We start from the raw sequence: 27,979 nt of genomic DNA, 5'->3' as shown, positions 1-27,979 counted from the left end.
AACCGAAACGACCCCATTAGATCACCCGTGACCGGCCGCCTGACCTCGCAAACGAGCAGAACAGCGATAATTAATATTAATTACTCAATTTTCTCAACGGCTACCCAACGAGAATGCCGCCGCCGAATCAGATTTGGCGAAGAGTGCCAACAGGGCTGTCAGCAGCCTCTGCTGTGTCAGAAAACAATCTTGCTGCTTCACAGATTTAATTTATGCCAGTCACGAAACGATGCGGGTGGCATTTTAACGCAACGACGACTACAGCTTCGGGGTCAATTTTCGCGGGAGTTCCAGGTCAGATTAGGTTGTCTCTCAATTTTCGGTGACCGTAGTTACAACAACGGTTTGGATGCCCATTCGAGATGCAAAAGTTATTCTTGTGAAGATTTTGTGCTGATACAGCTGGAATCTCTTCGGGGTTACAGCTTTTGGAGTGAGATAATCCTGGCAATGAACCATTATCACAACCGGTCAGCTATCGCCCGTCGCCCTTTATGGCCAAAACTATACAACTGTTGCAATATTTATGGTCCCCTAGCATCCCGGAAAAAATATAACTCCACAGCAGAACGCTGCCAAGCGATGAATTTTATCTCACAAAAAACAGGGCAGAACAAATAAACATGCCACCGTGGGATGTGAGTGTTGCACTTCGGACACGAAACCAGCAGCAGCCGTCAGTCGCGACCGAAATGTTAAATGAGCGCACGTGTCGGATATTACAAGTCGTAACGATAATCTTGCCTGTGACAGATGATTTGGGGGCGGTTTGGAAAAATAGTCAATATAAAAATTTGATGGATTAAATGAAATTCATTATTGTGTCACGGGCTAATTTGTTCAAAATACAGTTTATTAGATGCGAATAAAATTTATATTTACGTAAAACATACATTCATTCAACATTTTGAAGTCAGTTGAACTACCTATGCGACCGAAACAAGCAATTTATCTAATTTAAAACAACCAACTAGTAGCTAAAAAATGAATAGAAAACAAACAACTTATTAATTCATCAACTTTGCCCTAACCGTTCCAGTTAGTTAACCTTTGTGTAGAAACTTTCGGTCGATCCAGCATAAGTTCCTAGCATAACTATTCAAAGCTGTGCGCATACAAATTGCCATTTTATGAAAATTTGACCTACTGTTATCGGATTCGAACGAAAGGTAGGTATATCAGGCAGACAGCGATCATGTTCAGTGGGCGTGTCTTGTTAAAACGAATGTTTTCAATTCTCTAAACTATAAATCATCACCACCGTTGCCGGGTGCCGCGCATACCGTTTGCGCATTTTGATGTCTAGGCAGGCGGTGCTGACGACATGCCACTGGAAATTGATTAAAGTTTTTGGAACAATGGCAAGTAGGTATACGAAGAAAGGTGTTATCATGCATTTATGCGCCTCATGAGCTGCTTAATAAGCTGGTGACGCATTTTCGTAATTATTTCAAAAGAGTTGGAAGAGAAAGTGCTGTGCGGGGTAAGCTGGATACATTAGTGTCATTCGTTTTGCCGAGTCCTATTTTTCATAATGTTTTTTTCGCAGCTGCAATAATTTTCGATAATTTTTTATTTCACTGTAGCTTATGTATGGTTGGAGTTGGATGTAAGAAAAAAATATGTATATTAGACGAATTTCTCCCCTAATCGTATACGGAGTTAGCAGCACCCTCTCAGATTACAATGAAACTTTCTGGGTGTATAGACCTTGACTAGATAAGCCACTTTGCATATTTAGTTTCTTCAGAAAATATCTAGACTATCTTTTGAAAAGGGCTAAACTTTTTTACCGATTCTTTTTTTTTCGAATGAGTTTAATAAAAAATGACTACTTGTATGGGCGATAGTCACTAAATACGTCAAGTTTCAAGAAAAAAATATTGAAAAAAAATCCAAATTGAGTCCTACACTGAAAGAAAAATCGCTTTTTAAAAAAAGTCGATTTACAAAAAAACACCATCTTCGATTTCGATGAAATTTTGTCTCAAGATAGGTAATTATGTTCCCTACCAACCGTTCATACACCAACGATTTTTTTCAGTGTCTTTTGTTGTCAAAAACTAAACCAGTGAAGGTCATTATCATCCCAGAATCCATTGAAACATAATTTGACATCTTAAGACGAATTTCATCGATATCAAAAATGTGTTCTTTAATCGACATTGTATTATTTTTAAATTATTTTTTTCAGTGTAGGGCACAATCAGGATGTTTTCAATACTATTTCTTAGAAATATTTTGTTATAATCACCCATACAAAATTTATTTTTAGGAGTTGTTATTTTTTCATTGGATGCATTTGAAACAAGTCGATAAAAAGGTGCGACGAGGATACATTTTTAATAAATATGTAAATAAAATCAAAGAAAAACTTTCCAAATGATTGAATAAAAGAGACAAAATCTATAAAAAAAAATGTGTTTCATTGGATTTTGGGGGGATTCTAACCTTCACTGAACGAAACGAGCCAATAAAACCCAAATTCAACAACCTCATCTACAAGTCCGATTACATGGTTCTAATCTGTAAGGATCAAGAGACTGCTGAGTGGTTAAAGAGAATATCCCCATCCATGAAACCCTGGGAAGGTGCAGAGCTGATGGCAATGGACGAAGTGGTGATTCCACGTCCAGAGATGATCCGAGCATTCTTCCCACAAAGCTCCAGCTATGACGACGACCGAATAAAGGCTCTCATAGAAAGCCAAAATGACATCACAACAACTAATTGGCGTATTGTGAAACGATCCATTCTGAAAGACATTCATGTCGAATGGATCTTCACAGTAGAGGGTGCGTCGATGGAAAAGTTGAAGAAGTCCAAATACACCCTCAACTACCGATTTGGTGAAATCCAACTAAGGAAGATTACAGATCAACCGACTGCCGATACCGCCAATCCGACTGGAAGGCCGACCCAAGAGCAATCTGAGGAGGCCTCCTATTCGGGCAAGGTTCGGCTAACTGGAAGGCCGACCCAAGAGAAATCTGAGGAAGCCTCCGGTTCGGGCGAGGTTAGTAAATCTCACCCCAAAAGCACCATAAAGGCTAGTCAGTCCGCCTCTAAAGGAAAAGCTCGAAGCTTACATGCGACTCCCTGCTCTAGTGGTACCAAACCAAAGGTATCTAAACAGGGCAAAGGGAGTGCAAAAAGCGACAGTTTGACCACAGAGGCGAAACTGGCGGGCCAGGTCGCTACAGGGAAGAGAAACAACTCAAACTGTAACACCAAACGACACCCTGATGATCCGCAACATCCAAAGCCGGATAGTCGTCGTCCGGAAAAAAGCGGTAACCCCGGAAATGGCGACTAAAGTTCTGCAAGTGAACCTCCACCATGCTGAGAGCGCCACGGGTGTGCTCTGTCGGAGGTTCACCAAAGAGAATCTAACCGTGGCCCTCATTCAAGAGCCATGGGTCAATAAATCCAGAATACAAGGTATTCCACAACACTCATGTAAGTTGGTATATGATGACAGCCAGCTTTCTCCTAGAGCGGCTATTTTATTACATAACAACTGTAAATACTTTCCTATTTCAGAATTCATAAAAAGGGACATCGTAGCTGTCAGGATGGAGGTACCTTCCGCTAGAGGGAGTAGAGAGATCTTGATGGTCTCGGCATACTTCCCAGGTGACGTGGACGAAATCCCTCCTCCAGAAATAGCTGCGCTCGTAGCCTACAGCCACCGACACAACATCCCCTTCGTCATAGGGTGTGACGCAAATGCACATCACACCGTATGGGGAAGTACAAATATAAACACATTTGTAATGTTGGTGACAAGCCCACGTTTGAAAACCTCATTCGTCAGGAAGTTTTGGACTTGACTCTATGTAGTCGGTCTATCTCTGATAAAATAAAAAACTGGCATGTTTCTGAAGAAATATCAATGTCAGACCACAAACACATCATCTTCGAATGGGAAGGGGGTCTAACGATAGAAAAAACGTTTAAAGATCCTAAGAAAACTGATTGGGAATCCTACTCAGCTATCCTACAATCTGAAGAGTACATCATAGAAAGTCACATCAAGTCCATTACACAATTGGAAGATGCGTCCAAATCCTCTCTCTCTCTCTTCTTGGCGTAACGTCCTCATTGGGACAAAGCCTGCTTCTCAGCTTAGTGTTCTATGAGCACTTCCACAGTTATTAACTGAGAGCTTCCTCTGCCAATGACCATTTTGCATGCGTATATCGTGTGGCAGGCACGAAGATACTCTATGCCCAAGGAAGTCAAGGAAATTTCCTTTACGAAAAGATCCTGGACCGACCGGGAATCGAACCCGTCACCCTCAGCATGGTCATGCTGAATACCCGTGCGTTTACCGCCTCAGCTATATGGGCCCTTGGGTCCAAATCCATTAAAAACAAAATCCTTAATGCCTACCAAGAGAGCTGTCCAACTAAATCAATTAGTTCGAGCAGAGACGTTCCATGGTGGAATAAAACTCTTGAGAAGCTTAGGAAAACTGCGCGTAGGGAATTCAATCGTGCCAAGCGAACCGGCGATTGAAGCCTATACAGAAAGGCCCTGACGAACTACAACAAAGAAATAAGGTCAGCCAAACGGAAATCGTGGATTCTAATGTGTGAAAGCATAGAGAATACACCCGTAGTGGCCAGACTCCAAAAAACTCTTTCAAAAGACCACTCCAATGGTGTGGGTAGCCTCCGAAAGACGGATGGTTCGCTCACTGTAGAGCCTAGCGATACACTGAGCGAATTGTTAAAGATCCACTTCCCTGATTCAATCCCTGAGTCGAGCATCGGCGACCAAGACACTGGAATTGCTGTCTCAGATCCACAAGAGATCCAATCATGGGTTTCTGGATCTAAAAAAGACGCAATAAAGGTTGCAAAGGAAGCTTTCACTCGGGCCAGGGTTGAGAGGGCTGTGAGATCTTTCGAGCCATTTAAGTCTCCTGGCATGGATGGAATATTCCCAGCGTTGATCCAAAAAGAGGAGAAAACACTGGTTCCACCCTTGGTTGAGATTTTTAGGGCGAGTCTGATTTTGGGGCATATACCCAACGATTGGCGTCAAATCCGGGCTGTCTTCATTCCGAAAGCAGGAAAGAGGGATAAAACCAACCCCAAAGCATTCAGGCCGATAAGTTTATCCTCTGTAATGCTCAAAATTATGGAAAAGGTACTATGCGAGTACATAAATCACAAATTTATGAAAGCAATGCCTTTGTCAAAAAACCAATTCGCTTATCAAAGTGGAAAATCTACGATCTCGGCACTACATACGGTAGTTCAAAAGATCGAAACAACACTCAATGCAAAAAAATTGCTCTTGTAGCATTTCTTGATATTGAGGGCGCATTCGATAACGCTTCTTATTCGTCTATAGGGTCAGCAATGTTGAGGAGAAAATTCGACCCATGCATTGTTACCTGGGTACATGCTATGCTAGCTAATCGAAAAATCTCCTCTGTGCTTAGCGGTTCATACATTACTGTTAAAGCAACAAGGGGATGTCCGCAAGGCGGAGTGCTTTCTCCTTTGTTGTGGTCACTGGTGGTGGATGAGCTTCTAGACAGCTTAGAGAGAAGAGGCTTCGAAGTGGTTGGATATGCTGATGACGTTGTCATTATTGTACGAGGCAAATTCGAAAGTGTTATCGTGGAAAGAATGCAATCTGCCCTAAATCACACTTTTCCCTGGTGTCATAAGGAACAACTAGGCATAAATCCTACAAAAACTTCCATTATCCCTTTCACCAAACGGAGGAAGGTCCAACTGAAACCCCTTTTCTTGAATCATACACAACTAGTTTATTCAAGCGAAGTAAAATATCTAGGTGTCATACTCGACGCAAAACTGAATTGGAACTCTCATCTCCAATCAGTTGTGCAGAAAGGTCTCAATACACTTTGGGTTTGTTCAAAAACCCTGAGTAAAAGATGGGGCCTAAAACCAAGTATGATCATGTGGATATATAAAACCATTGTTAGTCCCAGGACTACTTACGCTTCCCTTGTCTGGTGGCCTAAAACTAATGAGGCTGCTGCAAGGGCGAAGCTCAACAAAATCCAACGCACCGCTTGCATAGCAATCACTGGTGCAGTTCGTAGTACACCCACTTTGGCCCTAGACGCAATGCTTCACCTGCCCCGGTTAGATCAATTCATAAAGCTGGAAGCGGAAAAAAGTGCTCTAAGGTTAAAGAGAACAAAAACGCTGCTGTCGGGATACCTTACGGGTCACCTCAGCATATTAAATGAATTTGCCATAAATCCCGCAATAGGAATTTGTGACTGGATGGAAACGGTAGTCAATTATGACTTACCTTACGATGTGCTCATTCCTTCCCGCCAGGAGTGGGAAGGATGTGGACCCAGCGTTCCAACAGGCTCTATAAATTTCTTCACAGATGGTTCTAAAATGAATAATCTGACAGGCTCCGGAATCTATGGCCCTAGAACAAAAATCTCTGTCCACTTAGGACAGTGGCCCACAGTATTTCAGGCGGAAATATATGCAATATTAGAATGCGTGTTATTATGCCTGAGGAGAAAGTATAGGTTTGCAAAAATATGTATTTTCTCTGACAGCCAAGCGGCACTTAAGTCGCTTAATAACTACACTTGTAACTCAAAGCTAGTGTGGGAATGCATTCTGGCTTGAAAAACTTATCCATAAGCAATCGAGTCTACCTATATTGGATCCCAGGACATACGGGTCTAGAGGGAAACGAGATTGCTGATGAGCTAGCCAGAAATGGATCTAATGAAAGGTTCATTGGCCCTGAGCCCTACTGCGGGATCTCAGACTGCTCTGTAAAAATGGAACTGAACAAATATATGATCAGTCAAATCACATCAAACTGGAATGCACTTCTCCATACGAGCCAATCTAAAAGGCTCGTAACGATAAACCCCAAGAAAACCCAACAACTATTAGGTCTCAACAAAAGGGATCTCAACATCTACACCGGTCTAATAACTGGACACTGCCCCTGCAGATACCATCTACAAAAGATCGGAGCAATCCAAACCTCAAATTGCCGCTTCTGTGACGAGGAGAGGGAAACATCAGAACACATCCTCTGCTAATGCAGTGCACTCACTCAACGTAGGTTCAAAGTTCTCAGCAAGCCCTTTTTAGGGCCTGCTGACATATGGATCTTATCTCCCAAGGACGTGGTTGGCTTCATAAAGCTAGTCTCGCCAGAATGGGGGAGTCACATGCTGTAACTCAGGATCTCTATTCATCAATAATAGATGGTCTTGAGTTCAGTCGATACCAAGGTATCTCAGTGACAAATATGTTACTGAGATAACTTGCGTACCTCACAGCAAAAGGGTATATCACAATAGTTCTAAAATCTGGACGCAGTGATCTTCACCCGACAAACGAGAAAAAAAAAACCTTCACTGATTATATTTTTAATAACAAAAGACACTAAAAAAATCATTTGGGCACAAAAAAATTTTTGTTGGAAAAACTGCTTTTACTTAAAAGTGCCCATTTGGTCGTGTATGGACGGTTGGAGGAAAACGTACCTCTGGAGCCGACCTACTGATACCTGATGGACGGTTGGTAGGGAACATAATTACATATCTTGGGACAAATTTTCATCGAAAACGAATTTTTTTTGTAAATCGGCTTTGAATTTTTTCAAATGATTTTTTCATTGTAGGGCTCAATTTGGTTTTCTTTCATTTTTTTTTTTTATTTTGAATTATTTTGTGAAAATCACCCATACAGCACTTTTTTGTGGGAGTAGTCATTTTTTTACTAAATGCATTTGAAAAAAAAATTTGCCCTTTTCAAAAGACAGTCTAGATAAATTTTGAAGAAACTAGGTATGCAAAGTGGCTTATCTAGCCATGGTCAACACACCCAGAAAGTTTCATTGTAATCTGAGAGGGAGCTGCTATATAACTCCAAATACGATTTGGGGCAAAATTCGTCATTTCATAAGTATTCATTTTAATATAAAAAATATATAAAATTAATTGATTGAATGAATAAGGCAAAATCACCTTGAATAAATGAGACACAATCTCCTGACAAATTGTGTTACATTGGATTCTGAGATGATTACGACCTTCACTGGTTTAGTTTTTGATAACAAAAGACACTGAAAAAAAAATCATTTGGGCATGAAAAAGTTTTTGTCAGAAAAACTTATTTTTCCTTAAAAGTGTCCATCTTGTAGTGTATGGACGGTTGGTAGGGAACATATTTACCTATCCGGAGACAAAATTTCATCAAAATCGAAGAAGGTGTTTTTTTTGTAAATCGACACTGAATTTTTAAAAACATTTTTTTTCAGTGTAGGACTCAATTTGAATTTTTTTTCAATATTTTTTTTCTTGAAACTTGACGTATTTAGTGACTATCACCCATACAACACTTTCTTTTAGAAGTAGTCATTTATTTATTAAACACATTTGAAAATAATCGGTAACAAAATTTAGCCCTTTTCAAAAGATAGTCTAGATAATTTTTGAAGAAACTAAGTGTACACAGTGGCTTATCTAGTCAAGGTCTACACACCCAGAAAGTTTTATCGTAATCTGAGAGGGTGCTGCCAACTTCCGAATACGATTTCGGGCGAAATTCAGGTTGTAGGTATTCGGTTTTCCATACCTGAGTTTGGTATTCTTCAGCTATTTTCTCCTGCTCGGGTTATCATGCATTTATGCGCCTCATGAGCTGCCCAATAAGCTGGTGACGCATTTTCGTAATTATTTTAAAAAGAGTTGGAAGAGAAAATGCTGTGCGGGGTAAGCTGGACACATTTATGTCATTTGTTTTGCCGAGATCTATTTCTCATAATGTTTTTTTGCAGTTGCAATAATTTTCAATTATTTTTTAGTTTGCTGTAGCTTAAGTATGGTTGGAGTTGGATGTAAGAAAAAAATATGTATATTATTTCCATTGAAACTTGTACATTGAATCTATTTTTTAACAATCTCAAAAATTGTGTCGTTGTGCTTGTCTTGAAAATAGTGCTGTCATGGTAAATTCAGAGCTAGTTACTGAAGGTTCTCAAATGTATGCACCCTATCCCGAGCAGAAAAGAATAGCAACAAAATAACATATCGAGGTATTAATCTTAAATAACATTATACCTCGATATGCCCTTCATTAGGTGGACATAAGAGGCAAAATAACAAAAATGAATACCATAATTTTGTATAAATAACACCTTAAAAAAACAAGTCTTGTTATTTCAATAATGAATGCATACCAGAAGTTTCAAGTGCTATATTTGTTAACCAGAAGGTATGAAATAACAAAGTAATAACATTTCTTGCTATGAAATTAACATTTTTCGATAGCTCCATGATGTAATAACAAATCTTGTTCTTCAGTTATTTTCCCTGCTAAACCAACAATACCACATCAATACCTAACTTTGCTCAAATACCTCAAATTGTTATTGTGGTGTTCTCATAACATTGCGTAGAATAATATAGCAACACCAACTTGAGATATTAGAGCACAGGTTGCTCTTTGCACGGTATTTGTAAGGTATGCCCTTCTGCTCGGGTATGCTGGCACGCCTTCACAAAAATGACTTCAGTATTGCCCCTGAAACATTATTTACGTGGCTTTTCCTATTCTGGATGATAATGCTTAAATTAAATAGCACAATAAAAAATACGCGGGAAAAATTGTATGTTTTAATCATCTTCGGAATATTTCCCAATTTTAAAAGGAATCGCTGCGCGTACGAAATTTTTGGACAAGTCCTTGTAGGATTTTTTTGTAGAAATTTCTGTAGGACCTTTTATATCAGTTTGCAAAGAAATTTCTAAAAAAATAAATGAAACAGTTTTTGAAGAAATCACTACTAAAACTGCTAAAGGAATACTGAAGATGCCTTTAAAGATATTTCCAAAAGAATCACTGGGGAGTTTTCAAAAGAAATCACATTTGTAATTTCAATTAGTAGATTAATTAAAAAATAAATTTCTGAGAGCTTCTTTAGATGAAATCACGAAAGAGTTTTTAAAGAATTCTCTAGTCAAATTCTTATACAATGCTCTGGAAGACTTCTGGAAAGAATTCCTGGTGAAGTATCTGAAGGAATACAAAAAGAATTCCTAAACAAATCAGGGATGATTTTTTTCAAAAATATCCAGGAGGAATACCTGTACAAATACCTTGGGAAATCCCTTGGTGGAACACCTGACAGTACCTCTTGTGATATTTTAAGATACCTTGGAAAAATTCCCTAATAAACCCACTGAACGATTTTTTGAACGAATTTCTGGAGGAGTTACTGATGAAATTTCTGGAGGATTCTTTGGAGACAATCGTGGAGGATTATCTGAGCAAATACATAGAGGTATACCCGTAAGAATTCCTGAATGAGCAACTTCTGAATTTTGGAAGATTTTATGAGTAATTTCTTAAAGAATCCGTGGAATATTTTCTGAAAAAAATCTCTGGAGGAGATTGTAAAAGAATCCAGGAGTATATTTTTGAAGCAATCCATGAAAGGTTTTCAAAGGAAATCCTTGAAAAAAATTCTGGAATAATCTTCAGAGGATATATCCTTAAAATAAATTTCTGAATAGAAATAGGAGATTTTTGAAGAAATTCACTGTGCAATAGGGTGCCCCAAAATAGAAAAAGTGTCAAAAAGTTAACTTGCTCACCCTTAGAATGATAGATTAGGGTCCTAGCAACAATAGTTCCATACATGAAAACTCAATCAAAAAATATTTAGAGGTTGCACGCATCGGTTTTATGAAAAATGGACGATTTCTGATATTTTTACCAAGAAAATGCTAATATGAGTTGAAAAATAAAAGAAATAAAAGCCATCAATCAAAGTAAATCGTAGTTCTGGGTCCCGCAAACAAAGTTTGGAGGGAATTTAGGTCATCAAAAATGATTTTATATATTTGGCAGAGCCTAAAATATCAAAAAATCACGATTTTTTTCACCAAATTCTTTAGAATTGCTCAATTTATAAGGATTTTGAAATTTTTCCTGTGATTCGCAAATCCCTTATTTTATAGCAAATTTTGTGTAGATTATTTCGGCTGAAGACAGTTTTGAGCTATCTTCTTCATGAGTTGAGATATCGGCATAAAAATGATAACACAATCAATGAAAAAACTCGGATTTTCTTATGTTATTTGTTTTTGTTCATTAGTTTCTATGGCTACCATACAAAAAAAAAGCAAATAACAAGTGTTTGACATGTAATGTTATGCAAGTACATTTTTGAAAATTTTCAGAAACAATTGGGTTACTTTGATAACTTTACATTGATTGTGCTTACCGGTTCAAAGAAAGACTCAAAAAGTGACTCGATGCGAAATTTAAATAATATAAGTGATCGCAAGTCGAACAATCAAATTCCATGTGTGAAGTTCTATGACATATTTTGAGTGATGTGTAGATCGCTCAACAATGTTTACCTTTTTAAAATAGCTTTTGGTGCTCTTGTTATGCAAACAAATAGGTTCTTTCTAGTTACCAGAACTAGTGCCCTATCATTGAAAACAACTAAAATGCAAATAAAATAGCTAATAAAACTGTAAGAAAGAAAATTATAGTTTTATAGATTCAGTCAATTGACATAAAAATTTAAATATGTGCATGGAAATGCAGGTATTTTTACGAATATTAGGATATTTCTTCTTTTTATTCGCGAATTTTAACTAAAGCTAATTCTTTACACAATATTGAGAACTATTATATAATTTGATTTTAAAAGCAAACCATTAGTGCACATATTTGCAGCTAGGGTTGGATTTCTGAAAGCATCAGGTTGTTTAGATTCCACTATTATTTAAAAAATAAATATCATTCCTTGCTGAGCGCTTGCATGAGTCGGTCGACAGGCTCCCGGTCTCGTTACGTGGCACTTGTGCAGTTTAATTTCAGTCGATTTTTTCTCCCACCGACCGTGTGGGTTTTATTCGATTAGTAAATCGTGATTAGATACAGTTATTAGTGCATCAACAGTGTCCAAGGTAACCGCGCTCTTCGAAGGAAGTGAACTAGGCATCTAGTATCATTCCACCATCGAAACGAATCGTCATAACTTGAGTGACGCCAACCAACATCAAGGGAACGATTCCGAATCTCAAACAGCCGCAAACAACAAGCAGCAGTGTGGCAGTTTTTGTCTGCTTTGCTACGTACGGCTGTGAACTGGCTACCTGCAGTCGTTTCAATCCAGTGTGAACGGATAAGTAGCAAACGTTTTTATTTTATATTCACTCCCCTTTGAATTGCTTTTGCATCTCCGAACAGCTCGATTTTCAAGGTCGTTTTTTTCAATCCTCTTCGTTGCTCCTCTGTCTCTCTCCCAGTAGTACAATAGGGTGCGCCAAAATAACTACCGTGCTAGAACCAATAAAGTTTTTTTTTTTGTAAACTTATTTGATAAAATCCAAACAAGGTGCGCTGAAATAAGTATATGTAGTTTTTTTTTTCATTCTTTTTTTCTGCATTTTTTTTTTGCTATTGTTGAATAATCCGCGGTAGACTTTTCACCGCATGGATGACCCGAGAGGGGGCGAAATGCCTCCCAAAGATATCATTGCGCGAACGCGGTTCTACCAGCCATCTTCGCCTGGGCCTTGGGTTGTCTATTTCCGGCGCAAATGCAAACCGTTGAATGTGCTCTCGATCTCTAGAGAGCTGACGCGTAAGTATCCCGGGACTGTTATTCACCAAGTGAAACAGTCCAAGCTGCGTGTAACCGCACCTAGTTACAAAGCAGCAAATGAAATTGTCCAGCACGAGTTGTTTTCATGTGAATACGCCCTATACATAAATGCACGAGAAGTGGAGGTGGAGGGGAAGATCCTCGACGAAACGCTGACCTGCGACGACATCAAGACCGGTGTAGGCCGGTTCGAGAATAGGTCGATCGCTGATGTGAGTATTCTTGATTGCAAACCTCTTCAAAAGGCATCCATGGAAGGTGACAAGAAAGTTTACTCACCGTCAGGGTCTTTTTGAGTGACATTCCCAGGCTCCGTCCTCCCGGAATTTGTGGTAATTGATAATGCTTTTTACACAGTACGTCTTTTTAGGCCGAAGGTTTTTAATTGTACCAAATGCAAGCAGTTTGGTCACAGTGCTAGCTTTTGCGACAACAAACCCCGTTGTGGCAAATGCAACCAAGCTCATCTCGACGAGTCTTGCACACAGGAAGCTGAAAAATGTAGCTACTGTGGTAAAGAACTACACGAGTTGCAAAAATGCCCGGCATATAAAAAGCGTATTCAAAATGAGAGTCGCTCAATCATTAAGCGCTCCAAGAAGACTTATGCGGAAATGGTGAAATCATTTAATTCGCCCGCTAATATGTCTGAATCAGCTGTCCCAGTTGAGAATCCCTATCAGGAGTTGTCTTCCGATGATCAGGACGATGGCGAAACTGATGAGGGTGGATCCTTTTCGGAGGTACACGCATCCGGAAAAAGGAAGTCACCATCTTCCCCGGGATTGCGCCGAAAGGTTTTCTTAAAGTCTTCCCTCAAAAGTTTGACAACTACTAAAGGAGGTGGAGGGTATTTAAAAACTCCGAAGAAGCAGGTCTCTGATGGTGCAGTTCCTTGCTGCAGCAAGGACCTAGAACCTCCGCCTCCAACTGTTAAGTATACTTCAAAAAGAAATTCTCGACAAGGTGGCAAGAAAAAAGCCACAAAAGCTCCTCGCATTTCAGCAAAACCTATCAAGCCCAAACGAGGACTGTTCACTTTTAGGGCCCTTGTGGATCGCTTATATGATGCCCTCGGACTTTCCGACTCCTTCAGAGGCATACTAGACATTTTTCTCCAAGCAGTAGAAGAGTATCTTCGGAATTTGACACAATCATGGCCCCTCCTTGCTTCGATCATATCTTTTGATGGATAATTCATCAACCGAGGTTCAAGATATGATCACTGTGCTACAGTGGAACTGTCATAGTTTAAAACCTAAATTGGACCTGTTTAAATTTTTGGTTCACAACTCTGATTGTGATATATTTGCACTTTGTGAAACATGGCTTTCTTCTGAAGACGAACTCAACTTCCACGATTTCAACATTATTCGCCAGGACCGAGTTGATCATTATGGAGGGGTACTTTTGGGGATTAAAAAAAGTTACTCATTTTATAAAATTCCAATCCCAACTCATCCTGGCGTAGAAATCGTCGCTTGCCAAATAAACGTAAAGGGTAAAGATCTTTGCGTAGCTTCCGTTTACATTCCTCCAAGAATTTCAATTAACCGCCGTCATCTTTGGAATGCGGTTTCTGCACTATCACATCCAGTTTTAATTCTGGGTGATATGAACGCACATGGTACAGGGTGGGGCGAACCATATGACGATAATAGAGCGGTCATTTTCTATGATTTGTGCGACGATTTCAATTTGAACATTTTGAATACAGGTGAAGTGACACGTATTGCATCTGACGGCAAGGAAAGTCGTCTCGACCTATCACTGGGATCAAGTTCACTATCATTCGATTGCTTGTGGAAGGTAATCGAGGATCCTCATGGTAGTGATCACTTGCCCATTATAACCACCATAAAGCATAACAGTGAAAGGTCAGACCAACCAATTCAGGTTCCTTTTGACCTCACAAGGAATATCGATTGGAAAACATATGCAGAAGCGGTATCTTTTGGCATCGAATCATTCAATCCCCTCCCACCTTTGGATGAGTATCGATTCCTGTCTGAACTGATATACAAGAGTGCATTAGAATCACAAAAACGACGTGTTCCAAGTGCAACCTTCAAAAGAAGACCAGCCACACTAGGCTGGGATGATGATTGCACCCAGTTGTATCTTAAAAAATCTGATGCTTTCAAAGCTTTTCGTAGGCAAGGTACTTCAGATCTTTTTCAAGAGTACGCTAAGCTCGAAAAACAGCTGAAGAACCTGCTGAAAGCGAAAAAGCGTAGTTATTGGCGACACTTCATTGAGGGTCTCTCAAGAGAAACTTCGATGACAACGCTTTGGAGAGTGGCTCGCAACATGCGAAACCGCTCATCCTTTAATGAGAGTGACGAATACTCCAATCGCTGGATATTCAACTTCGCGAAAAAGGTCTGCCCAGACTCGGTCCCAGCTGAACCGCTCTCTTGGGAAACTTCCTCAAGAGACGGTTCTCTGGACAGACCCTTCACTATGCTGGAATTTTCTATGGCTCTTCTTTCATCAAACAATTCCGCTCCGGGACGCGATATGATCAAGTTCAATCTTCTTAAAAATCTCCCAGATATCGCGAAAAGACGATTACTAGACCTGTTCAACTCATTCATGGAGAACAACATTGTTCCGCCTGAATGGAGACAGGTCAAAGTAATAGCTATTCAAAAGCCTGGTAAACCAGCGTCTGATCATAATTCATACCGCCCAATTGCTATGTTATCATGTTTAAGGAAATTGTTAGAAAAAATGATCCTATCGCGACTCGACCATTGGGTTGAATCGAATAATTTGCTTTCAAATACACAGTTCGGGTTTCGCAAGGGCAAAGGAACAAACGATTGTCTAGCGTTGCTTTCAACAGATATTCAACTGGCCTTTGCGGAAAAGGAGCAACTGGCTTCAGTTTTCTTGGATATTAAGGGCGCCTTTGATTCAGTTTCCATAGGAATATTGTCAGAAAAACTGCACAATAGTGGACTTCCAGGACTTTTAAATAATTTCTTGTATAATTTGTTGTCAGAAAAACACATGAGCTTCAATCTCGGACAACTGACAACTTCCAGAATTAGCTACATGGGCCTACCCCAAGGCTCATGTTTAAGTCCCTTGCTTTATAATTTTTATGTGAAAGACATTGATAGCTGTCTGGAAGGACAATGCACGCTACGACAACTTGCAGATGATGCTGTGGTTTCTTTAAAAGGCCCACATGCAGAAATGTTGCAAAGACCATTGCAAAATTCTCTAAATAATCTGTCAATCTGGGCAAGAGATTTAGTGATCGAGTTTGCTCCGCAAAAAACTCAATTGGTCGTGTTTTCTAGAAAGCGGAATCCAGCCCAACTGAAACTCAATCTTTTGGGAATAGAAATTGACCAATCTTTGATTTCGAAATACCTTGGGGTCTGGTTTGATTCAAAAGGCACTTGGGGTACCCAAATCAAGTATTTGGTGCAAAAATGTCAACAAAGGATCAATTTTCTACGCACAATTACCGGAACATGGTGGGGTGCTCACCCGGAAGACCTCATAAAACTTTACAAAACGACGATTCTCTCTGTTATTGAGTATGGCTCTTTCTGCTTCCACTCAGCAGCAAACTGTCACCTAATAAAGCTGGAACGAATTCAATACCGTTGTTTGCGTATTGCCCTCGGCTGTATGCACTCAACGCATAATGCGAGCCTAGAGGTTCTGGCAGGAGTGAAACCGCTCCAGAACCGCTTCTGGGAGCTCTCGCTAAGGTTACTTATCAAGTGTGGAGTGAGCAACACACTTGTTATTGAAAACTTCGAAGAAATGCTCAGTCTGAACACCCAGTCAAAATTCATGAGAATCTATCTTTTCTACATGTCATCTGATATAAGCCTCCCAGGTTATAATCCTCCTCGTGTACACTTCACCAATGACAGTTCCTCTGTTAAATACGATCTGTCCATGAAACAAGCTGTTCAGGGAATACCAGATCAACTTCGATGTATATCTATTCCTCGCATTTTTAACGAAAAGTACCAAAATGTCAATTCCGGTAAGAGATTTTTCACTGATGGGTCTCGCATAAATGGATCCACTGGTTTCGGTGTCTTCAATGAAAACTCCACCGCCTTCCGCAAACTTCAGGAACCTTGTTCGGTTTATGTTGCTGAGCTGGCAGCAATCAACTTCGCCTTGAGGATGATCTCAAACATGCCCGCAGACCATTTCTTCATCTTCTCGGATAGTCTTAGTTCTATTGAGGCACTCCGGTCGATGAAACCTGTAAAGCATTCATCTTACTTTCTTACAAAAATAAGGGAGCAGATGGGTGCACTGGTCGAAAGATCATACAAGATTACCTTTGTATGGGTCCCCTCACATTGCTCAATTTATGGCAATGAGAAGGCGGACTCTCTCGCAAAGGTGGGCGCACAGGAAGGTGAGATCTATGATAGAAGAATTTCACACGATGAATTTTTCCATTTAGTTCGTCAGAGTTCTCTTCAAAGTTGGCAACGTGATTGGCGAGATGGTCAACTGGGACGGTGGTTACATTCTATTATTCCTAATGTTTCTTTGCGAGCGTGGCATTACGGTTTGGACGTAGGTCGAGACTTCATACGCGTGATTTCAAGACTCATGTCCAACCATTACTCGCTAGGCGCGCATTTGCATAGAATAAACCTCGCGCTCGACAAGCTTTGTACTAAATGTGGTTCCGGTTATGATGACATCGACCACGTAGTTTGGCAATGCCCGGATAATGACGCCTCCAGAGCGCTACTACTGGATACCCTTGAGGCCCGAGGTAGACAACCCTTTGTTCCAGTTAGAGATGTGTTGGGAACCCGCGATCTAATCTATATGCGGTCCATTTATGAGTTTCTTCGCATGTGTTGTATAAAGGTATAATCTTCTGTTTTTTTTTTCGCTTCAGTTTTTTTTCTTTGTGTTTGTCTTTTCTGTGTTATATGTTCCTGGCCATCCGGCAGACGAAAACCCGTGACAAGCCCATGCCAACTCCAGAGGCGACGCCAAAAGCCAAGATACCTCCCGGATGTGCTACAGAGAACCCTGAAACCTTATCCTCACCATGCCTTTCCTTGAAATTTTGTGACCCGCTAACCTCGAGTAGCCACGAGTACCCTGGCCTCCTCCCAGTACTAACCATGAGTACCTAAGAAAAGTATGTAACTGTATACAATGAATGAACTTCGGCTCCGTAAAGCGTTACACGCGATTGAGCCATAAATAAATGAACTAGACAAAAAAAAAAAAATAAATAAATAAATATAACTTAGTGACTGGTCTAATATTTTACAAGAGGTGTTAACCTAAGAAATGTCAATGTTAAAATCTTTCTGCTGCGCAGCTTACTTGTTAAAACAAAAATTTCAACCAAAATTACAAGTTTTGAATCGATGGCTTGCTACTGTTATCTGATCAACAGATGAAATCTAAGAAAAAAAAATTCTTTTCGTATTCACAAAGCGGGTGTGAAAAGTTATGTTCAGCATATGTAGATACAAAACGATGATTAACTCTCAAAACCTTTACATATTGTTACTGTCATGCAGTATGAACCAGTAATGATCAAAGTAATCTAATTATTCCTGAAATTCTTCAAAAATGTACACTTGCACGTACTATTATGTCAAACATTTGTCGTGTGTTGTTTCAATTGCATGGTAGTCATGGAAACTAGTGAACAAAATCGATTAACGTAAGAAAACACGATTTTTCATTGATTGTGTTATCATTATTATACCGATATCTCAGCTCATGAAAGAGACAGCTCAAAACTGTCTTCAGCCGAAATAATCTATACAAAATTTGCTTTAAAATAAGGGAATTGCGATTTGCAGGAAAAATTTCAAAATCCTTATAAATTGAGCATTTTTGAAAAAGTTGGTGAAAAATTTCGTGATTTTTTGATATTTTAACCTTTGCCAAATATATAAAATCAGCTTTGACGACCTAAATTCCCTCCAAACTTTGTTTGCGAGACCCAGAACTATGATTTACTTTGATTGATGACTTTTATTTCTTTTATTTTTCAACTCATATTAGCATTTTCTTGGTAAAAATACCAAAAATCGTCCATTTTTCATAAAATTGTTGCGTGCAACCTCTAAAGATTTTTTGATTAAGTTTTCATGTATGGAACTATTGTTTCTAAGACCCTAATCTATCATTCTAAGGGTGAGCAAGTTAACTTTTTTAAACTTTTTCTAATTTGGGACACCCTACTGTGCAATCTATATTAGATTTACTTAAAGAATCGTTGAAGAAATTTTAAGAGGATTTAATGAAAAAAAAACACGCCGAAAGCAATCCCTGTAAGACTTTCTAAAGGTGTTCTAAAATCAATTTCTGAAGGAATTTTTGGAGAAATTCAATGAAAATTTTGTAGAAGACTGTATTTTTCATGGAGCAATTTTATTTGTAGAAATTTCATAGAGAATATCTGAAGGAATTCTAAGAGGGGCAACCCATAGGAGACTTTCGAAAAGAATTACTCGAAAAGGTTCTTAACGAACCCGCAGAGGAGTTTCTGAAGGAATTTCCCGCGGAAATTCTAATTAAATATCTGGAGAGAAATTTCCCAATGAATGTCAAAACCAGTTCAAGAAAAACATCTTTGGATGAATTTCTGAAGCATTCATGTAAGATTTGCTAATGAAATATTTCAAGAAACATTTGTGGGAAATATCCAGGTGCAGTTCTGATGAAATCTCTGAAGGTATACCTACATACATTCTAGAATGAACTTCTGAAGCAAGCCATTCGATTTTTTTTGAAAGAATTCCTTTAAAATTTCTGGAGAAATCCCTTGTGAAATTTCTTGATGAAGCACTTGAGGAATTTCTCAACAATCACAGATAAAATACTGTTACGGATTTTATAGATGATTCACCCTTCACTCATTAGCGGATGAACCGCAATTGGACTAATGTATTAGTTGTATGAGTCAGTTGAATTCGAATAAAGAACTCGGTCAGATCGTTGAAAATTTGATCCGTGTGTTTCGGTCTAAACCATCCGATTTCCGTCGCGTAGGCTTTGTTCCATCGTATCCGAAATAAAAGTCGGCTCGGGAATTTCGTCGCGGCAAAGAATTTGGCGAAAATCGTCACACTGGTGTCAGAAGTGGGGTTTATGATGAGTACGGATACATCTACCGCGTCACCGCAAGGTGATACCCAAGATGGCGCCAATTCCATCACCCCAGAAGGACTTGCCACCATGATCTCTGAGCTAAACTTGACGGTGACATCCAAATTTCGGGAGCTGAACGGACAAATGACCGATGGCATTCGGAAAATTGAGACCGAAATGACCAATTTCGGAGCCGAGCTAGACCGTATAAAAAGCCAAGTTAGCCACTTGCAAAATTTGCGGGAGTTCAGTGCTGCAATCAATGGCCTCCAATTTTCATCGAATATCGTGGATCAGAGCTCTCCCAGAACTCCGTTGGAGAGCAGATTTCGCCGCAACCCAGCGAACGCTAATGAAGATGGCGGCTCCAGTGGATTCATGGATGAACGCCCTGGTGAAGACATCGGCAGGCCAACACGATCAAATACTTCAACCAACAACGCACACATAGCTGCTTTGCCAGAGGGAGAAAACGTTGCAAGAGTTAAGCTAAATCCCGAGATATACGATGGCAGTAAACGCTGGAGTGATTATTTGCTGACGTTTGAGTTAACTGCCGAAATCAATAACTGGGATGGTGCTCTAAAAGCGAAGTACAGGGGATGGCCGAAATGTTTGGGATAGGCAACTTTTTTTTCTCTCACAAAAAAGTTCAACAAGCTTTAACTTTTCATAGAGCACATCAAAAAATCTCAAATTTTGACAGTTTGTCAACCCATTATATGTGCATCATTGGTACAAATTTGGGCACGAATGATTAATATTTCGCAAAGTTAGAACCGTTCGGGTAAAGCACTATTTTTCAGACAACTCATTTTTGAGGTGCCTTATCTCGGAAACCAGTGAACCGAATTGAATGAAATTTTGAACGTACACTAACAATATGTAAATGCTTCCCAAACCATTAAAACATAGGTACTTTTTAAACGTTAAAAAAAGTTATCATGGATTGACACTTTTTGGATTTTTCTCGAAAAAATGTAATTTTTTTACATCAATGTCAATAAATTTTAGTGTTGATATTCAAAGAATTTCCACTTCTGTTCTCAAGTTATCTCTAATCAGATATATTAGAGCCTATTTAGATTGAAGGAAGAACACATTTAGTAATTTTTGCGTGGTATTGTAAATTTGACTTATTTTCCTCTATATGGGTAAAAATTTCAATCCGGTATAACTTAATTCGCCGTGAGAAAATATTACATTTTATAGCGTCGTATTGAGTATCAATATATTGTTAAAAAACGTTAAAAAATTCATTCAATTCGGTTCACTAGTTTCCGAGATGTGACAGTTCGAAAATTAGTTGTCTAAATAATAGTGTTTTACCCGAACGGTTCTAACTTCGCGAAAAATTAATCAATCGAGCCCAAATTTGTACCAATGATGCACATATAATAGGTTGACAAACAGTCAAAATTTGAGATTTTTTGATGCACTCTATGGAAAGTTACAACATGTTGAATTTTTTTGTGGGAGAAAAAAAGTTGCCTATCCCAAACATTTTGGCCATCCCCTGTATCTAGCAGCAATGCTGAGAGGTCCTGCTTTAGAAGTGCACCGCTCTCTGTCAGCTATCGAGCGACTCTCCTACACTCAACTCAAACTCGCCATGGACAAAAGATTTGGTGAACAGTTTCATCAAGCTCTTCACCATGCACAGCTTCGAGCCAGATTGCAGCAGAAAGGGGAAGATCTAACCAGCTTTGCTGATGACATTCGTCGCTTGGTGGCATCAGCTTATCATGACTGCACGCCTGATGCTCAGGATAAAATGGCAATGAATCATTTCCTCGATGGGTTGAATGATCCGTCAATCCAGGACTTGGTTAGATTTGGAGTACCAAAAACCCTAAACGGAGCTTTGCAGTCTGCTCTGCAGTTTCACATTTCGCGCAACGCCACGCGGACCACATTCAAGCCAGTGCGTTTGGTTCAGGACACAGAAACAAGTGCCGGTTCTGAATCTGAAGACTCTTCGAGAAATGAGGAACCCGTATATGGTTTGCGTTGTGCTGGCACTCAAACGCAGAGTCGTCGACGGAGCAAATATCGTAATCAAGCGAAGAATTCGGGAAACGGACGGATGCCATCCTAAAGGAGCGGAGGGTGGTAACTGAACATGCTCCACCGAATATCTTATTCGTCCATTCGTTGAGTCGGCATCGTGGAAGCTACCTGGTAGATGTTCTAGTGAACGGAACGGCGTGCGAAGCAATAGTAGACTGCGGTGCTGCGATCACTATCATCGGTCGTAAACTGTGGGATCTAATGGATGAAGACTCTGTAAAACCGCTTCGATCAAAGTTCGTGAAAACTGTTTCGGGTGAACTTCTACCTGTGATTTCCGAAACAGATGTTGTGTTTAATTTTGGAAAACATCGGGTTCGTCACGAAGTGTGGATAGTGGACATTGCCGAAGACTGTATAATTGGAAACGACTTTTTGAAAGAGCATGGATGTGTAATAGATTTTGTGAACAATAAGCTGCGAGTGTCTCGGGACAAAGTTGTTCGGATTCGGAACGAAAGTGAACCTATACGTGAAACGTTCAAAGTGTGTGCAACGAAGCAGATAGAAATTGATAGCAGGACGGAAACGATCGTGTACGGTGAATGCGAAGGTAATCCCGAAGGCCTTTTGTTACTCGAGGGAGCCCTGCACCAAAACGACTTGCTGACTGCCAGAACCTTAGTCGATCCCCAGCAATCATGCGTACCAGTTCGCATTATGAATACTGCGGAAGAGACATGTGTTATTCCAGCTGGAACAACTATCGCGTTCGGTCATGTTGTGAAGCTGGCTGACACATCTGTAACCAGACCTACGTTTCAAGCTTCGACTCGAGAAATTCCTTCTCATTTGGAGCATGTCTTCAGCAATGTCTCCCAAGAGCTTACTGAAGACGAGAAGAACGCGTTTGCGAAGTTTTTGATAGAAAATAGCGACGTTTTCAGTCCCGAGTCTGGTGTAACTGGACGAACAAGTCTCGCCATGCATCGAATAGATACCGGACATCATAGACCTATCAAGATTCCCCCCAGGAAGATCCCATTAGCCAAAAGAGAGTGTGTGGATGAAATGATCCAGCAAATGCATAACAACGGTATCATCGAACCTTCCAAAAGTCCATGGTGTGCTCCCGTAGTACTGGTGAACAAAAAAGATGGCACTCAAAGGTTTTCCATAGATTACCGTAAATTAAATGACGTGACTAAAAAGGATTCCTATCCCCTTCCCAGAATTGATCTAACGCTGGATGCCCTCGGAGGATCGAAATGGTTCACCACAATAGACTTACAAAGCGGGTTCTGGCAAGTAGAGATGGATGCTAAAGATCGTGAGAAGACTGCTGTTGTGAATTCCCCGACCAGTAACGCAAAGCTGTTACCCAGAGTGGTTATTCGAGCACAAACACTGAAAATGAAGCACCAACTACAAGAAAGTACATGTTGCCAACGCTTTATTACTAATCACACCCCATTGTGCCACTGCCTACTCTCCTCTATCCTACCAGTCCCATTCCTAACTCCTTTATCTCCTTATCAACTAAGATTCTCTTTATCTCCTACTCACAGATCCCGTCGGTACGTTGCGTCGCCAACCGGCATTCTCCCGATGCCGGAGCAATCACGCACGGTCAGCCATCCACCGGCTGTATCGCTGCACCCGTCCTTGGGTGACCTTGCCTCTCGCTGCGATCCCAGTCCGCGCCAGATCACGGCTCCCCCGCGGCGTCGTTCGTCCCGTAATCGCCTTGGGCCAAACTAGAAACAGGAAAAAAGAGCCCTAGGGCAAACAAAACTGTCAGAAACTATATCCAGTCAGATTCTGATCGGTGCATACTTCTTATGAGAAGGCTCTTCCTCTTCTTCGCCGTTTTAGCAATCGCCGCCAGAAAGCCAGAATTCTCGTCCTACGCGTAGTCCGATTGGTTCGAGCGCGTGGTAGTCGGGATGCCAGCTGTACCACGGGCAAGCGTGTCTTCCTCGCAAATAGCCTATTTGTCCAGATAAAATCCATCGATTAACAAGCTGTTTCTAAATCGAACACGTGCATTCACTCACCCTCAACAAGATGGCGATTGATTCCGGCCTATAGAGCTGAATGCAAGGCTGCAGGGCTTCGTCGGTCCACAAGATGGCCGTGTGCTTTTGTCCGCTGCAACGCCGTTGGTCTGAGGATTACAACAATTCCGTTATCTACTGCGGTTTCTTATTCGGAACACGAAAACTCACCACGGTTCGTTGGGTGGCTGTATTCCCGGATTCCACTGTTGCAATTTTTATGCAGCTTTGTTCAAAGCGACACACCCGTAGCAGCGCACTAAACCGCACCGTACCGAACGACTGATCTGCGTGGACTGACTGGGAGTTTCATCTCTGCACAGCGATTCTCCTTGCTGCTTTCCATGTAGTGGCGTGGCGTGCTCAGAGAGACTTCCGCCGTCGCGACGCTTTCGCTTGTGTGTCTCGCACGAGAGGGAGATGCTTGACATGCATCGTCGGTGTCACCGCTGACCTCGTGACTCTCTTGAGCCGATCTGTACCTGCGTGGGATTATGTGTTCTTCGCTGTTCTCAGCGTCGCTCAGGCTGTCGTGTGCTCGATTCGGCATGTATGCGTTAGTGTCATGTGTGTTGGTTGGCAAGAGCGTGGGATGGTGCATGGCAAATTCAGGGTAGGCTTTACCAGGGGTGCCTGATCGGTTCTTTACGGATCATTTTATTGCGCGGAATGTTGGTTTACACAAACTTATTTAAACTAACTTGTCTTTCAGGGCACATTTCTAACTATTACAAAGTTAAACGCAACACTGCCTTCTCTGCAGGCAAGGAGTTATGGCAATTTTCAGTGATGCCGTTCGGGCTATGCAATAGTCCGGCAACATTTCAGCGCTTGATGGAATTAGTGTTGAATGGGTTATCCTGGCGGTACTGTCTAATCTACATGGATGACGTGATTGTGCATTCGGAAAACTTTGAAGATCATCTTGTGCATTTGACTGAAGTGTTTTCAAGGCTACGAAGGGCAAATTTGAAAGTTAATCCGAAGAAATGCTGTTTTATGCAACGACAAGTAGTGTTCCTTGGACACGTTGTGTCGGCGGACGGAGTGCAGACTGACCCAGAGAAAATTAAAGCAATTTCAGAGTGGCCCCAGCCGAACAGCAAAACTACTCTCCGAAGTTTCTTGGGTATTTGTGCTTACTATCGCAAGTTTATTAAAAATTTCTCGGCCATTGCTAGACCACTCCATAAGTTGACGGAACTGCATACTCCTTTCATGTGGGATGAAGAATGTGAAAAAGCGTTCATCTTGCTGAAACAGCATCTCACAGAAGCTCCTGTTTTGGCGTACCCTTTAGCTGACAGTGAGTTCATATTGGACACAGATGCAAGTTACTGTAGTGTCGGTGCGGTGTTGTCACAAATACAAGATGGTGAAGAACGTGTAATTGCATACTACAGCAAAACACTTTCGAAGTCCGAACGTAACTATTGCGTCACTAGAAAAGAGCTGGTCGCCGTGTCAAAAGCAGTTCAACATTTCCATCATTACCTGTATCCCGAGCAGAAGGGCATACCTTACAAATACCATGCGAAGACCAAGATGTGCTCTAATACCTAAAATTGTTATTGCTGCGTTATTCTACGAAATGTTATGAGAACAACACAATAACTGTTGGAGGTATTTGAGCAGAGTCTGTTATTGATGTGGTATTTGTTGGTTTAGCAGTAAAAAAAAAAACGAAGAACAAGATTTGCTATTACATCATGAAGTCATCGAACAAATGAAACATTTAATAACAAGAAATGTTATTAGTTTGTTATTCAATAACTTTGGGATAACAAATACAGCACTTGAAAGTTTAGGTATGCATTTATTATTAGAATAATAAAACTTGTTATTTTCTAGGTGTTATTTATACTAAATTTTAGTATTTGTTTTTGTTATTTTGCCTCTTAGTACCACCTTAGGAAGGGCATATCAAGGTATGGTAGTATTTAAGATAAATACCTTGATATGTTATTCACTTGTTATTTTCTTCTGCTCGGGATGGGAGGCACTTCCGACTACGGACCGATCACGCAGCTCTTACATGGCTCAAAAGCTTCAAAGAACCCGAAGGACAGATGGCACGTTGGATCGAGAAACTTTGCCAATACGATTATAGCTGCGAACACAGGCCGGGATTGCGTCATAGGAATGCCGATGGGTTATCGAGGCGACCGTGCGCTACTGTAGGGTGCAAACATTGTGCTAAATTGGACCAGAGTGAAACATCGGTCAACCATACGCCAGCTAGTGAGAATTCGCCTTGTAATGCAGTGACTGTAAGTGGTGACGAAATTGCAGACTCTCAAAGACTTGATCCAGACTTGCAAATAGTGATTGGTTGGGTAGAAAGTGGAAGAAGACCAGATTTTGAAGTGATATCCCATATGAACGAGGTCTGCAAATCGTACTGGTCCATCTTCAGCAGCTTACGCATGCAAGGAACAACACTTTCTAGGGTATTCTTGGGACCGAAGAAGCAACATCTTCAGACTGTCGTACCGAAGGGAATGATCGAAGAAGTACTACAACAAGTGCATGGTAGCCTAACTGGAGGACATTACGGTCAAACCAAAACGCTGTTCAAGGCAAAAGAGCGTTTTTATTGGATTGGGATGACGAAGGATATCAAACTTTGGTGTCTGACCTGCAGCATTTGTGCATCCAGAAAAGGACCGAGGACCCGATCTCGCGGCGAACTGATTCCAACTCTAGTAGGAGAACCATTTGAAAAGATGGGTATTGACGTTCTTGGACCGTTTCCATTAACAGAAAGCGGCAACCGGTGGGTTTTGGTAATGACGGACTATTTTACCAAGTGGCCAGAAGCTGTAGCGTTGCCAGTTCAAACAGCAGAAGCAGTTGCCGAGGCTCTACTAGAAGCCGTCGTCTCTCGTTTCGGTGTACCACGGCAAATCCATTCTGATCAGGGCCGTAATTTCGAAAGCGAGGTTTTCCAAAAACTTTTACAGTTGTTGGGAGCACGTAAAACGCGAACCACTCCACTGCATCCACAATCTGACGGCTTGGCAGAGCGATTTAATCGTACTCTGCTGGACTACCTCGCAAAGTTTGTGAACCGTCAGCAAAATAAATGGGATAAACTACTACCACTGGCACTACTAAGTTATCGAGCTGCAGTGCACGAAACAACCAAATTCTCCCCCGCATTGTTGAACTTGGGACGCGAATTAGTTCTACCAGTGGATCTGTGGCGAGGCACTCCACCAGACAACGTCCGGTCGGTACCACACTATGTTCGGGAGAAAATCGACGCGATGGAGTCAATTCGTGAAGTAGCAAGGAACAACATTACTGTGGCAGCGGAATCCATGAAAAGGCGTTACGATCATACTGCAAATCAACCACATTACCAAGAGGGTCAACTCGTATGGCTATTCAATCGTCAGCGACAGGTTGGAAGATGCCCCAAACTCCAATGTGACTGGGATGGACCTTATCAAGTGTTACGTAAAATAAGTGATCTAGTGTACGAAATAAGACATGAAAGCGGAGGCAGGAAGAAAATTGTACACGTGGATAGATTAGCTGAGTATAAAGATGCTTCAAATCTTGTCGGGGCGACAAGGGTTTTAGAGGGGGATGGTGTTACGGATTTTATAGATGATTCACCCTTCACTCATTAGCGGATGAACCGCAATTGGACTAATGTATTAGTTGTATGAGTCAGTTGAATTCGAATAAAGAACTCGGTCAGATCGTTGAAAATTTGATACGTGTGTTTCGGTCTAAACCATCCGATTTCCGTCGCGTAGGCTTTGTTCCATCGCATCCGAAATAAAAGTCGGCTCGGGAATTTCGTCGCGGCAAAGAATTTGGCGAAAATCGTCACAATACCAAACTTTTACTATAAAAATATTTTGAAAGAATCTCTAACGGCATTTTTGGAGGAATATCTAGAGAAATAATCATCGAAATTTTCAAAGAAATCCCGGGATTAATTTCTGGAAATTGATTTGGAAGCTTTTCTACACAGAAAAAAATACGTAATTAAAATTCAGCGAGAAATCATGCACATAAAGGGAATGCTAGAGTTAGTGCACTTTTACATGAGATATAATGTAAAAATACATTACTATCGTGTAAATTTCCGCCAACCATCGCGTAAACCATCA

The 27,979-nt window shown here is 40.7% G+C and overlaps 1 long non-coding RNA gene across 1 annotated transcript; it reads right to left on the bottom strand.

Annotated features, from left to right (window-relative positions):
• Nucleotides 1-23,134: 23,134 nt before the first annotated feature.
• Nucleotides 23,135-24,598, bottom strand: LOC115264763 (uncharacterized). The gene is made up of 4 exons (XR_003896324.2): nucleotides 24,024-24,598; nucleotides 23,853-23,962; nucleotides 23,632-23,785; nucleotides 23,135-23,574 (listed from the first exon to the last, which is right to left on the bottom strand). It is a non-coding gene; the product is annotated as an uncharacterized LOC115264763 (long non-coding RNA).
• Between the last annotated feature and the right edge of the window lie 3,381 nt (nucleotides 24,599-27,979).

Source organism: Aedes albopictus, chromosome 2, assembly GCF_035046485.1.
Source record: "Aedes albopictus strain Foshan chromosome 2, AalbF5, whole genome shotgun sequence".
NCBI classification, from domain to species: domain Eukaryota; kingdom Metazoa; phylum Arthropoda; class Insecta; order Diptera; family Culicidae; genus Aedes; species Aedes albopictus.
This window is presented reverse-complemented; position numbering and strand designations above follow the sequence as displayed.